The sequence below is a fragment of the Aythya ferina genome (assembly GCF_964211825.1).
Source record: "Aythya ferina genome assembly, contig: HAP1_SCAFFOLD_106, whole genome shotgun sequence".
Taxonomy (NCBI): domain Eukaryota; kingdom Metazoa; phylum Chordata; class Aves; order Anseriformes; family Anatidae; genus Aythya; species Aythya ferina.
The window spans coordinates 326,408-337,035 of record NW_028181413.1 but is presented as its reverse complement, the minus strand read 5'-3'; the positions used below and the strand labels follow the sequence as shown (position 1 = coordinate 337,035).

The window sequence follows — 10,628 nt, the reverse complement described above, 5'->3', positions numbered from 1 at the left end:
CCGGGGGCTCCTCCACCCGCAGGGGGGCTGCAGCGTGGAGATCTGCTCCACGGGGGACCCATGGGCTGCAGGGGGACAGCCTGCTCCACCAGGGGCACAGCCTGCTCCACCAGGGGCCTCTCCCTGCACAGGCCGCAGGGGAACTGCTGCTGTGAGCCTGGAGCACCTCCTGCCTCCTGCTGCACGGACCTTGGGGACTGCACAGAGCTTTCTCACTCCTCCCTGAGCCAGACGCTGCTGGGCAGCAGCTTTTGTTCCCTTTCTTAGATGCAAGATCTTCTTAAATTCAGTCCAGCCAAGTAGGAAAAGTAAATGTGGACAGCTGTATCTTGGCAAAGAAGATAGTAGGGAGCAAGGAGGTTCAGCAGTCAAGGTGGAAGGTGATGCCATGAGGCTTACAGGCTAGTAATGTTCTAGTGAAACCCAGCCTTCCTAAAGAAACCTGCCTGACTACTTGATGTGAATAACAGACTCTGTTCAGCTCTTTCCTAACATAGAAACGGTGCTGACTGCTTCTTCAGAGTAACAGAAGTTCGTGATACTACTGAAGTAGTTGTGGTTCAGATGTAGATCTGATTTCTCGTAAGCACACTGAATTCACAACTGTTGATCCTCCAGAGGAGGCTTTGCAATTGAACACCTGGAGAATAGGTAAATTTCCCGCTGTTGTTCTCCTCTCCTCTTGTTTTGTTTTGTTTTGTTTTGTTTTGTTTTGTTTTGTTCCTAGTAGCATAGGCTTAAGACTCTGAAGAAACAGGCTGCTTTTTTTCATTTCCAGCACTGGCTGTTTCTCCTGAGCCCCGCCTTCTATTTTTGCAGTCATAGGATATGTGGATGTAAATTCGTGGAGAGAGGTAGAAAACTCTTTCAACTGGTGTTTTTTCGGCTATGTGGGGAGAACAAATAGAGTGGCTTTGAATATTCTGGCTCTTATTCAGAGCAGCATGTGGAGGGAGACAGATGCGTTTGCTTTTTTAGTGCAATGGCTTCAGAAGCAAGAGGGGAAAAAACACTTTCTCTGGGAGCTGAAGAAGGTGTCCTAATCACAGGAGAGGTTTCTAAATGGCATATCTTTGCGAGGGTTCCTGTAGTTCGGAGGTTTTTGTTTGTTTGTTCGACGTTGGAAGGTTTTACTCTTAATATTCACGTCCTTCAGCAGAAGTGAGAAATGTGATTTTATTTTGTGCAGTGTCGTGGACCCTCCGAAATCTCCTGGGAATGATGAATACCTCGCCCAGTACCAATGTGATGACCGTGGAGACAAGGAGAAACCAAGAAGATCAAAACAACGTGACCTCATTTCAAAAGAAACCGTTTTGTCCGGCAAAGAGTCTTGTGAGCCTGGTGAGAAATTGCGGCAAACTTCCTCTCTCAAGTCTGACACTGAATGTAGCTCTAAAAACCTTTCCTCCTCAGCTGTTACAGAGAGATGCCAAGATACAAAGGACAAGACTAAAACCACTGAGAAAGAGCATTACGAATGCAAGAGGGAACATGCTCCTAGTGAAGAGAAGGAGAGTCAAAAAGCAGGTCCTTCCAGCAAGAGAAGGGTAAAGTTGAATACAAAGAATACAAACTTGAGCTCCTGATTGGCTTCATGCTGAACTCTGTGCTGTTCTTGTCCTAATCTTGGTCTCTCCATAGATAATATGGTTTAAATCCAAATAGAATCGTGCGATGAGGAAGATCTCACTGCAACAAATTCAACATCTAAAATCAAAGTTGACATTTTCCGTGATTTTCTTCCTGAGCAGAAGTGTGCAGTACTCCTTTTATATTAACGTAGAGATTATTTCAAACAGTCTTGAAGTGCTTGATGACTTAACAGTCTGCAGATTTATTATCAAATCAAAAAAACCCCGACTTGGTAGACTATTTTTTTCCCAGTTTTGAATGACCACTAGGAAGAAGGTTATTCCGGCATCAAAAAAGTCATGTGGAATGTATCAAAATTTACTGAACCAGTAAGTAAAAATTATATTTTTCTATTAGTTCCATTGTTTCAACTCTTCAGACGCTTATGGATGGCATAGATAACAGAGGGGAGATCGTGGTAATCGGAGCTACCAACAGACTGGATTCTATAGATCCTGCTTTACGAAGACCAGGACGCTTTGGCAGACAGTTCCTCTTCAACTTGCCAAATTAAGAGGTGAGAACTTAAATTCAACGTTAGTGCTACCATGGCAAAGTCCAACTTTATAGGAAAAAAAAGTAATTGACAACTTGAACAAAAGAGTGACACGTGGAGACACTGCGTTGTTCCATGGAGGGCAAATCTGGTACTGGATATATATGGTCAGGATGATACCACCAAGTAGTTAGTTCTATAATCAAACCTTTAATTCCCAAAGTTGTACCTGTTTGCTTAATTATTTAGTCCACTTGGGCGCTTTCATCATGAAGTTGTGTTTTTGGTCTCAATCCTTCCCTTATGAGTGAATAGTGGACGTGTTTGCATTTGATTGTGCCCCGGATCAGTGGTAGTAGTTTGAGTCATAATTCTTTTCTTCTTTATAGTAATTGTAGCAATTGGAAGCATTGTGCCAGAAGTGCTTTCTGTGAATTTACTGGCTGGAAAGCAAATGTGATGAAGTAATGAGACTGTCCCAATGAAAGCTTGCTAAGTTTTAGAGAAGTTTTTTGGACAGCAAAGAAATGTTTCTGGATAAATTTTTCATTACAGTATTTTCCTCTGGGTCCTTAGGTCTCGTAGTTTGGAAACTTGTTATTGAAGCTATAAATGCCTTTTCTTTCACTGTAGGTTCCTAGAAAAAGTTCAGTATAACAAATAAGAAATATTCAATTTCCTGGTTGACAATGCAGAGTGTATATTAAATAACTGTAAAATACTTGAAAGTTGAGCAAGTAAGAAAAGTGTATTAGTAGATGAGGGGTTTTGAGGGAGGACTGTTTTTTTTGTCTGTTTGTTTGCCTTTTGGTTTGTTTGTTTCTTGTTGGTATTTTTAAGGAAAACTTGGGACAAGCTAAAATGCAATGATTTTGCTTCAGGGTTGGAAAAGAAATTTTCAAGATTCATACTTGTGACTGGACCCCTCAGCCACCGGACATGTTGCTTGATGAACTAGCTGAGAAATGCATTGGTAAGACTGAAACAGAAACGGATTCTTGCTTGTGACCAAGTTGTAAAGAACCTTAGCTTGTACCAGGCAGTACCCATGCTCTTGTGCCTTGCTGCACAACTAGTCAACGAGGCAGCTGGCACACCTTCATAGCAATCTGAGTGAGATGCTTTCATCTATTTACTCTTTGTTATCGTTCCTCTTGTTGTCTGAGAACATTAAATGGTTCTGGGGCATCTTCCTCAAGAGTATAGTTTTTGATGAGGAGTCTGCTTCAGCTGCATAAGCGCAGGATATCAGGCAGTGAGCAACATGAAACACCCCTGCAGAGCGGTAGCACTTTGAATTCCCTGTTAAGCTGTTTGGTTTTGGCATTACAAATTCTTTAAATGTTGCATGTTGTAAACCTGGGCCTTGACCGATGTAACGTTTGATTTTTGTTTGTTAGGATACTGTGGTGCAGATATCAAATCCCTCTGTACTGAAGCTGTGCTGTGCTCTCTACGCCGATGCTATCCTCAGATTTATGCAAGTAGGGAGAAGTTGCTACTAGACGTTAATTCTATTAAAATAAAAGCAAAGGACTTTTTCATGGCTATGAAGAAGGTTGTTCCAGCTTCAAACCGGATCAAGGCTTCACCCGTATAAGCACTATCACCCATTTTCAAGCCACTTTTTCAAAGATCAGTAGAGAATATTTTACAAGTTGTGCAGAAGATCTTCCCGCATGCACAGCTTGCGCTAAAGAAGGACCGACAGCAAGGTATAACCACAGCATCCACTTCTTTATAATTCTGCTAAAGCAAAAACTTGCGGTTTGTGCAATCAACTTAAACCTTTCAGACATAATGGTGGTAGAATTTTATTATTTCCATGTGCATGTCTTTTTTTTGGGCAAGTCTGGAATACAACGCATAGGTTTTATTGTGGATTCGAAACTGAAATGCCAAATGGAAGCTCTGAATGACTCAAAACACAGTAAAGGACGATGCGTTCTCTACTGAAGCATCCTGCTTCTGAGGGCAGCTAAGATAATTAGCATTTGTAGAGGTTGACTTGAGGTTTGAAGTATAAGGCACCTATTTTTCTTTCAAAAATCAAAACTCAGATCTTTGGAGGGGAAGCATTTCTAGGTCAATGTTTCTAATTCCTTTCTGAAGAATGTCAGGACCAGGATACAAGTATAACTGGTCTAAGCTAAATATTGTTTTAGCTATCATCATTTTTAACCAGTCTCCTAATTTAAATGTTTGTGGATCGTACTATACACGTGAGATCAATTAGCATTGATATTTACTAGATGAATGGAATTCTGTGGCCATCACATCCTTTATCCCCATGCTTTCATTGTGGGAACCTCCTCCAGAAAGAAATGGTCTTGTTTGTTTTTGTTTTATTTTAGCTATTTAGCAACTGCAGAAATTGTTCGTAATCTGCTTTATTCTAAGGGGGAGAAAAAAATCACCAAGAGTAGCGTACCTTATACGTACACATCAGTGGGACTTAGTACAGCTTTGTAGGGCCTTGTTCCATCTCCTTAGATCTGTGGTGGGCTGAACTCTAGGAAATAGCTTTCAGTGTGTGCTCTCAAATGAAGAAAGGGTTTTGGCACTGATTTAGAAGCTGTATTAATGGAAGAGAAAGAGACAAAGGCTATTCAGGAAAGTTAACAAACCTCTTTTGCCTTTCAGACCATTTCAATCCTATTTTACAAGATGATATGTTTGACAGTGATGACGATGCATCCTTGGTTTCTGGAGATGAATTAAAAGATGGAATGCCTGACGGACCAGAGAAAAATTGCCTCTGTTTCAGCAGGTAAAGAAAGATAGATCCCTGTTACGTTTAAATTCTCAGGTCTGCTGAGTCTTTGTAAACAGTTCCAGCTGTTAAAAGTGCGAGGGGTGGTAGACGAAGGGGCAACATCAAGTTTGTGTGTTGAAGGGGTGCTTGGTATTCACAAGAAGAAAGGGTGGAGGGACTAAAGTTGTAATGAAGTTGCTCTGAATGACCAAATTGAAAAGCCCAGGCTTCTCTTCGTAAGCCAAAGTGATCCGTAGACTACCAGAACACGTTGACTTAATCCATGGCATTCTTTGAAAGACTCAAGACCACATAAATGTGCAGTCTGTCCTTTTAGCTAAAAATACCCCAACTTTATGGGTTTGTGTTGCCACCTTTTGCCCTTCTGTTTTCCAGGATTGTTAAACCAGTAGTGAATTATGTAGCAGAAAGAAAACTGAGAAAGGGCTTGTTAAAACACCTTGAGAGAAAATTGAATGGTGTCTTTATTTGTTAAGCCACCGAGTTGTGTTAATCTTGTGATATTTTAGTATGGAAGTCATGCAAGCCCACAGTTGGAAAGTTAGATCATGTTGTCACAGCTGGATCAGTTATTTTTCTCAGTTTCTATTGCTGTGCTGTCCAGAAGATTTTCTGTGCTTTAGAGCAAGGCTAAGTCTCTAGCATCTTTGATTTAAGCCAGCAGAGGTACAGCCTGATTGTAGTGGGGAAACAAATGCTCCTCACCAATTTATTTTTAAATAAAAATAAATTTATAATAAAGTAAATAATAAATATATAATAAATAATAAATTTATAATAAAGTAAAGCAAGATTGCAGGGATATTAATTTGCAGTCTTGGTTTAGTAAAGAATAGGAAACACAAGGGAAGAAGGTGAAACAATTGGAATGACTGAATAACTTAACTGGAAATCTTACATGTATTTAATGTACCGCTGCCATTTGGATTATTTGGGGAGGGAAAAGAAAGTCTATAGGAAAATTACTTGGAACATCTGTGTGTCTATTCAGCACCTCATTTATAAACTTGTTTTCTTAACTCCTGTTCTAGGAGTGCTTTCTGTGAACCAACATCATGCCAGCCCCGTCTGCTAATAGTAAAAAAGAAGGGTACGGCCAGGTTTCTTACGTGGCACCCGCGGTGTTGCACGCTTTGGAGAAATTTCCCGTTCACACCCTGGACCTTTCTGTTCTGCTTACAAACGTTGCATCGCCAGAAGAAATCTGTGGACAGGTACCTTTTTTCTTTTTCTTCTCATCGGATTCACTGACTGTATGTAAAGGATCAATGGAGTTGCAAGTAAGGTGAGCAAAATTCATTGGTAATGGAGGTGGCCTTGTTTTAATGTGCTGGGATGTTTGCTTCTGTCTGAAAATGCCCTTTTCTTTTAGACAGCACCACAAACAATCTGGATGTTGTACATGTCGACATTTTCCATACCCAGTTTTACAGTGAGGCTGTTGCTAGCAGCTCAGGAAGCTGGGCGGTGTTGCTAATAAACATCTCTTTGTGGAAAGAAATGCTGCTCATGTCACTGGGATCCAGAAAGTAGTTCTCATTGCCTCCTAAGACTGTGTGCTCCCAGTAGATGGCTCTGTATCAGACTGCATGTCGGCTACTTTTTGTAGCCTTCTTCTAAATTATATTAGTAAGGCAACCAAGGTTTGGGGCTTCTGTTTATTTTGTTTTCGCACGGACATACACAACTTGTGCTGTTGCAGTATGTGCAATAAAAGCATTAACATTCAGAAAACACTTCATTTGCACGGTGATGTGGTTTTAACTAGAAAAAATGAACAGATTTGGTGTTTTTACTTTTAGGCAGGAAATCCATTTTCTTGTTTGGCATCACTACCTTAAAATATTTTTACCTTTAGTGGAAACATTTGAGAGCCATACAAGTAAGGACAGACATGTTACACGACTGAATACTGATGTGTCCCTTAAGAGGGACATTTCCTTTCTTTGTTATGCGATGATTGTGGCTGTGGCCATATAGTTACGGTGTCTAGCCACTGCCTGAATATATCCTTCCCATCTTCTGACTAGAGTTCTCCGAATACTGATAATCTGAAAGGGTGCACAGAGAAATTCCTTATGTGAAAGGATGCTTGCCACTCTGTTCACGCAGTTTCATTTCATGGGGCAGTCAGATGGCTATGTAGCTATGTATTAAGAGGTTCTTGTACGTGTTTTAGTTTTCTTACGCAAGCTTTCCTTTTCACTAGCTGATCCGAAATGCTCAGAAGACAGCACCAAGCACAATTTATGTCCCAGATATCCATTTATGGTGGGACAACGCTGGACCTGCCTTGAAACTTACTTTTCTAACTCTACTACGTAACATTCCAGCATTTTCGCCAGTTTTGCTGCTTGCTCCGTCTGATGTACGTCACTCAGATCTCCCAGAAGAGGTATTTGTCAATACTTTTCTTACTATTTCTTCAGTGTCTTGTAATTTATATATGCTTTCAGCATCAAAATGCTGTGCTTTCTTAAATGCATGCTGTTATTACTCAGGCACCCTAACAAATCACTTAAAATTTGCTTAGAGAAAAAGAATACTGTGAAAGCATCTGCTTCAGGTTTTTTCTGAATCAAGCAAGTGACTTTCACCCCCTTCTCACACATGCAAATAATAAATTAATACAATAATTCTGGTGGCTACAAAGTGGTTCAGTCAAGAATATGAAGTGCTTGAAATGACAAGAGGATGTTCTTACTGAAGAGATTTCTTCTGACAGTCTGCCATTCCATGCTATGTTGGGTAAACTGCTAATAATGCAATTTAGTAGAGAATTGAAACACTTTGATTAAAAAAAAAATAAATAAATCAGTTTCTTTCTTCATATAGGCCAAAGCTTTCCAAGCTGGAAAGCTGAGTTCCAATTTCTGCTAAAGTAACTTTGGAATCGAATTCTAGTTGTAGTCCTAAATAAAGTGTAGTAAAAGTACGTGCAGAACTTCATTGACTTCTGAGAGTTTACATTAAGGGAAGGTGCCCAAAACAGGACCACGCTGTTGTCATTCTGATGATTTGGTTTCAGTCATTGGGGGAAGAGAACGGGTCTTACCTAGACGTGTTTATTATCAACTGCTTTGAAAGTGCTTGAGTTCCCACAGAAGTTTTTGTACAGGCTGTAAATTCCTTCTAAAATAAGTAGTGAAATTCCTTACCTACCTTTTAATACTAGAACTTGAAAATGGAGGAAGACGTAGAGGTACTAGCTACTTCAGACACCTTTTGGGAGAGAAATAAAAACTCAGCAAAAAGCCCTCACTTGTCTGCTGAAGCCTTTCTCTTCCCTCTATAGCCATAAAGGTTCTAAGTAAAGGCTGCAGCAAGGCAAGTAAATACAAAGGAGGCGGTGTTCGATGTGGTGAAAGCCATTACTTTATCAGTGTAGCGTACAATCCCTTCACCAAGCATTAATTCTATAGGTGATTCTTAAAGGTGATATTTGAATTTGCCGTGCCAGCCTGTGAAAATGTAGCGTTTTAAGGCCAGGAAGATAACTTTTTTCAGTTTGTGTTCTTCAGGTTATTCTTAATTTGAAAAGGTACTCGTCTTTTTGGAATAGAAGATGAGTTTTTTGTGGCCTTAAATCTGAAATGTCTCTCGTCCTTCTGCTTTAGATCCAAAAATTATTTAATAAGGAATTTGGAGAAGTGTGCAATATTGAGTTGCCTGGTAGGGCAGAGAGAGCATCTTTTTTTGAGGACCTAATTCTAAATGAAGTGGCTAAGCCTCCTGTAAAGAAAAGAGGTGAGGAGGATATGAGAAGTACATCTAAAACTTTCCTATCGAAGTTACTAGCTCTTTGGGCTTTGCTTTGGTGGTCATTTTCTGTCAGTAATTTGTCATATGCTTGTATTTGAGTACTGTAAATTGGCTAATTTTTCCTGATGAATTGAAGTTGATTGGACATTGGAAGTCGTGCCTGTAGCACCACCAGCTGAGCCTCAGAAGCCACAAGAGTGATCCCCACAAAAGTAGGGATGTTGGAGGAGGAAGAGGAGGATACCTTGCGTGACCTTAGAATTTTCTTGAGGGACGTTACTCACAGACTTGCCACTGACAGACATTTCAGGGAATTTGCAAAGCCCGTTGACCCACAGAAGGTAAAGTAGTGCTGATCTGTGTGTGTCTGTAACTTCTCAGTGTTCGTATTTCTCAGCGTTTTGGGTGAGGTTCAACTTTGTTTTTAGGGCTGCACTGTAAGGATTTTGCAAGAAGCAGAGGCAGTGCTTTTACTTCTGCTGACTCTCAAATGTGTCTTATGGGATTATTCGCTGAAAGCCCTGGTTTCATTCTAAAAAGCCAGTCCAAATGCCAACACAGTTTGCTCGTGAAAAGGCTTTGATATGTAGGCGTGTCACAGCACTGAAAAGCACAGAGATCTTTCCTTATAATTACAAACAGTATTTACAGGACTACTTTAATGAAGTCTGAAGCCCTTTATTGGACTGTCAGTTCCTGTGGGAACAGGAATAAGAGCAGCAGTTTGTAAAAATAAGTTTTGAGATCCTGTTCTCTGTTTCATCTGGAACTCCTCAATAGGAATCAACCATAAGTGCAGTGTGTTTTCTTTTTCCTCCAATTGGCTGCTTAGATGCCTTTTTCTCCTTAATTTATGAGATAAGCCTAAACTAGGGGCGTATATTTCAAAGACAGATGTAACTTGAATATACCTGCGGATCAGCAAAGTCCTCTTCTTGTGGGCATCCACTGGCTTTTCTTCCCCTTTTCTCCTAGGTTCTTGAGCTGTGAAAAATCTAGACAGATACATATGTCCTCATCTGAACTGGTCATTAGTCTCCTCTTCTGGTCTGAGGGAAGAAATGAGCACCTCAGGGCCCAGTTATCTCATTCTAAAGTAGATGCCTGCAATAGGTACTTCACAGGTGCAATTCATGCACCTTTTCCTCAATGTCGACAACGAAGAGAATGCCGGATGGCTTGCTCAGCTTTCACTGTTGTGATTTTCTGAAGCAAAGTGAAATGAATCTCCCACCCTCAGTGTTTCTTCTCTACCATGCACATGCTTCTGACCTCCCTACTTCTTGTTGTCCTCTCGTGGCCGCTCTAATGAAAAATGAAAAAGCCCTTCCATTTTTGAGAAGCAAACTGGTTAATTTCAGCGTCTTCTGATGCATCGCAAATGTTCAGGGTTTTTAGGAAGTCGTTTATTTAAAGTTTTCAGAATAATTTTAGTAGACAGTGTGCAAGGTTATGAAAACCTCTGAATGCTTGTATTTGATCTGCAGGTACCTGACTATGCCACAAGGATTAAAGAGCCGATGGATCTTTCAACAGTTCTGACTCAAATTGACTCGTGCCAGTACCTCGCTGCAGGAGACTAGCTGAAGGACATCAATCTAATCTGTAACAATGCCTTAGAGTACTACCCGGATCAAAGATCTACAGGTGAGGATGTGCTTTTTAGCCCTAGTTTAAAAAATCTGTCAAACGTATAGATGGAGAAATGCTGTGTGCGGACAATAGACTTCGGATGGATTAGATGATTTTGGACGTCCAGACTGTAAATATTTTATCATTTTGCTACTTGGGCATGGAATTGTGATATAAGTGTTCCCAAGGAACTAGTGCTTTTGTTTTAATTAACTTCGATGTTATGCTGAAAATATTCACTGAGAGAACCTTTCGGAACCAACCTATGAAGAAAGCAATTTTTTTCTGTGATCAAAACAGTTTCATTGGTTGGTAGACAACATTCAG

At 40.4% G+C, this 10,628-nt stretch overlaps 2 long non-coding RNA genes across 3 annotated transcripts; both read left to right on the top strand.

Annotated features, from left to right (window-relative positions):
* Positions 1-1,415: 1,415 nt before the first annotated feature.
* LOC311428661 lies at positions 1,416-3,834 on the top strand. Of its 2 annotated transcripts, XR_014687808.1 has the most exons (4): positions 1,416-1,550; positions 1,993-2,152; positions 3,013-3,104; positions 3,532-3,834. It is a non-coding gene; the product is annotated as an uncharacterized lncRNA (long non-coding RNA). The 2 variants fall into 2 exon arrangements; XR_014687809.1 differs by having other exon boundaries at positions 1,452-2,152.
* Positions 3,835-5,961: 2,127 nt separating this feature from the next.
* On the top strand, positions 5,962-10,291 carry LOC311428667. Its single transcript, XR_014687811.1, has 5 exons — positions 5,962-6,121; positions 7,117-7,302; positions 8,525-8,654; positions 8,806-9,010; positions 10,157-10,291. It is a non-coding gene; the product is annotated as an uncharacterized lncRNA (long non-coding RNA).
* The last annotated feature ends 337 nt before the right edge of the window (positions 10,292-10,628 follow it).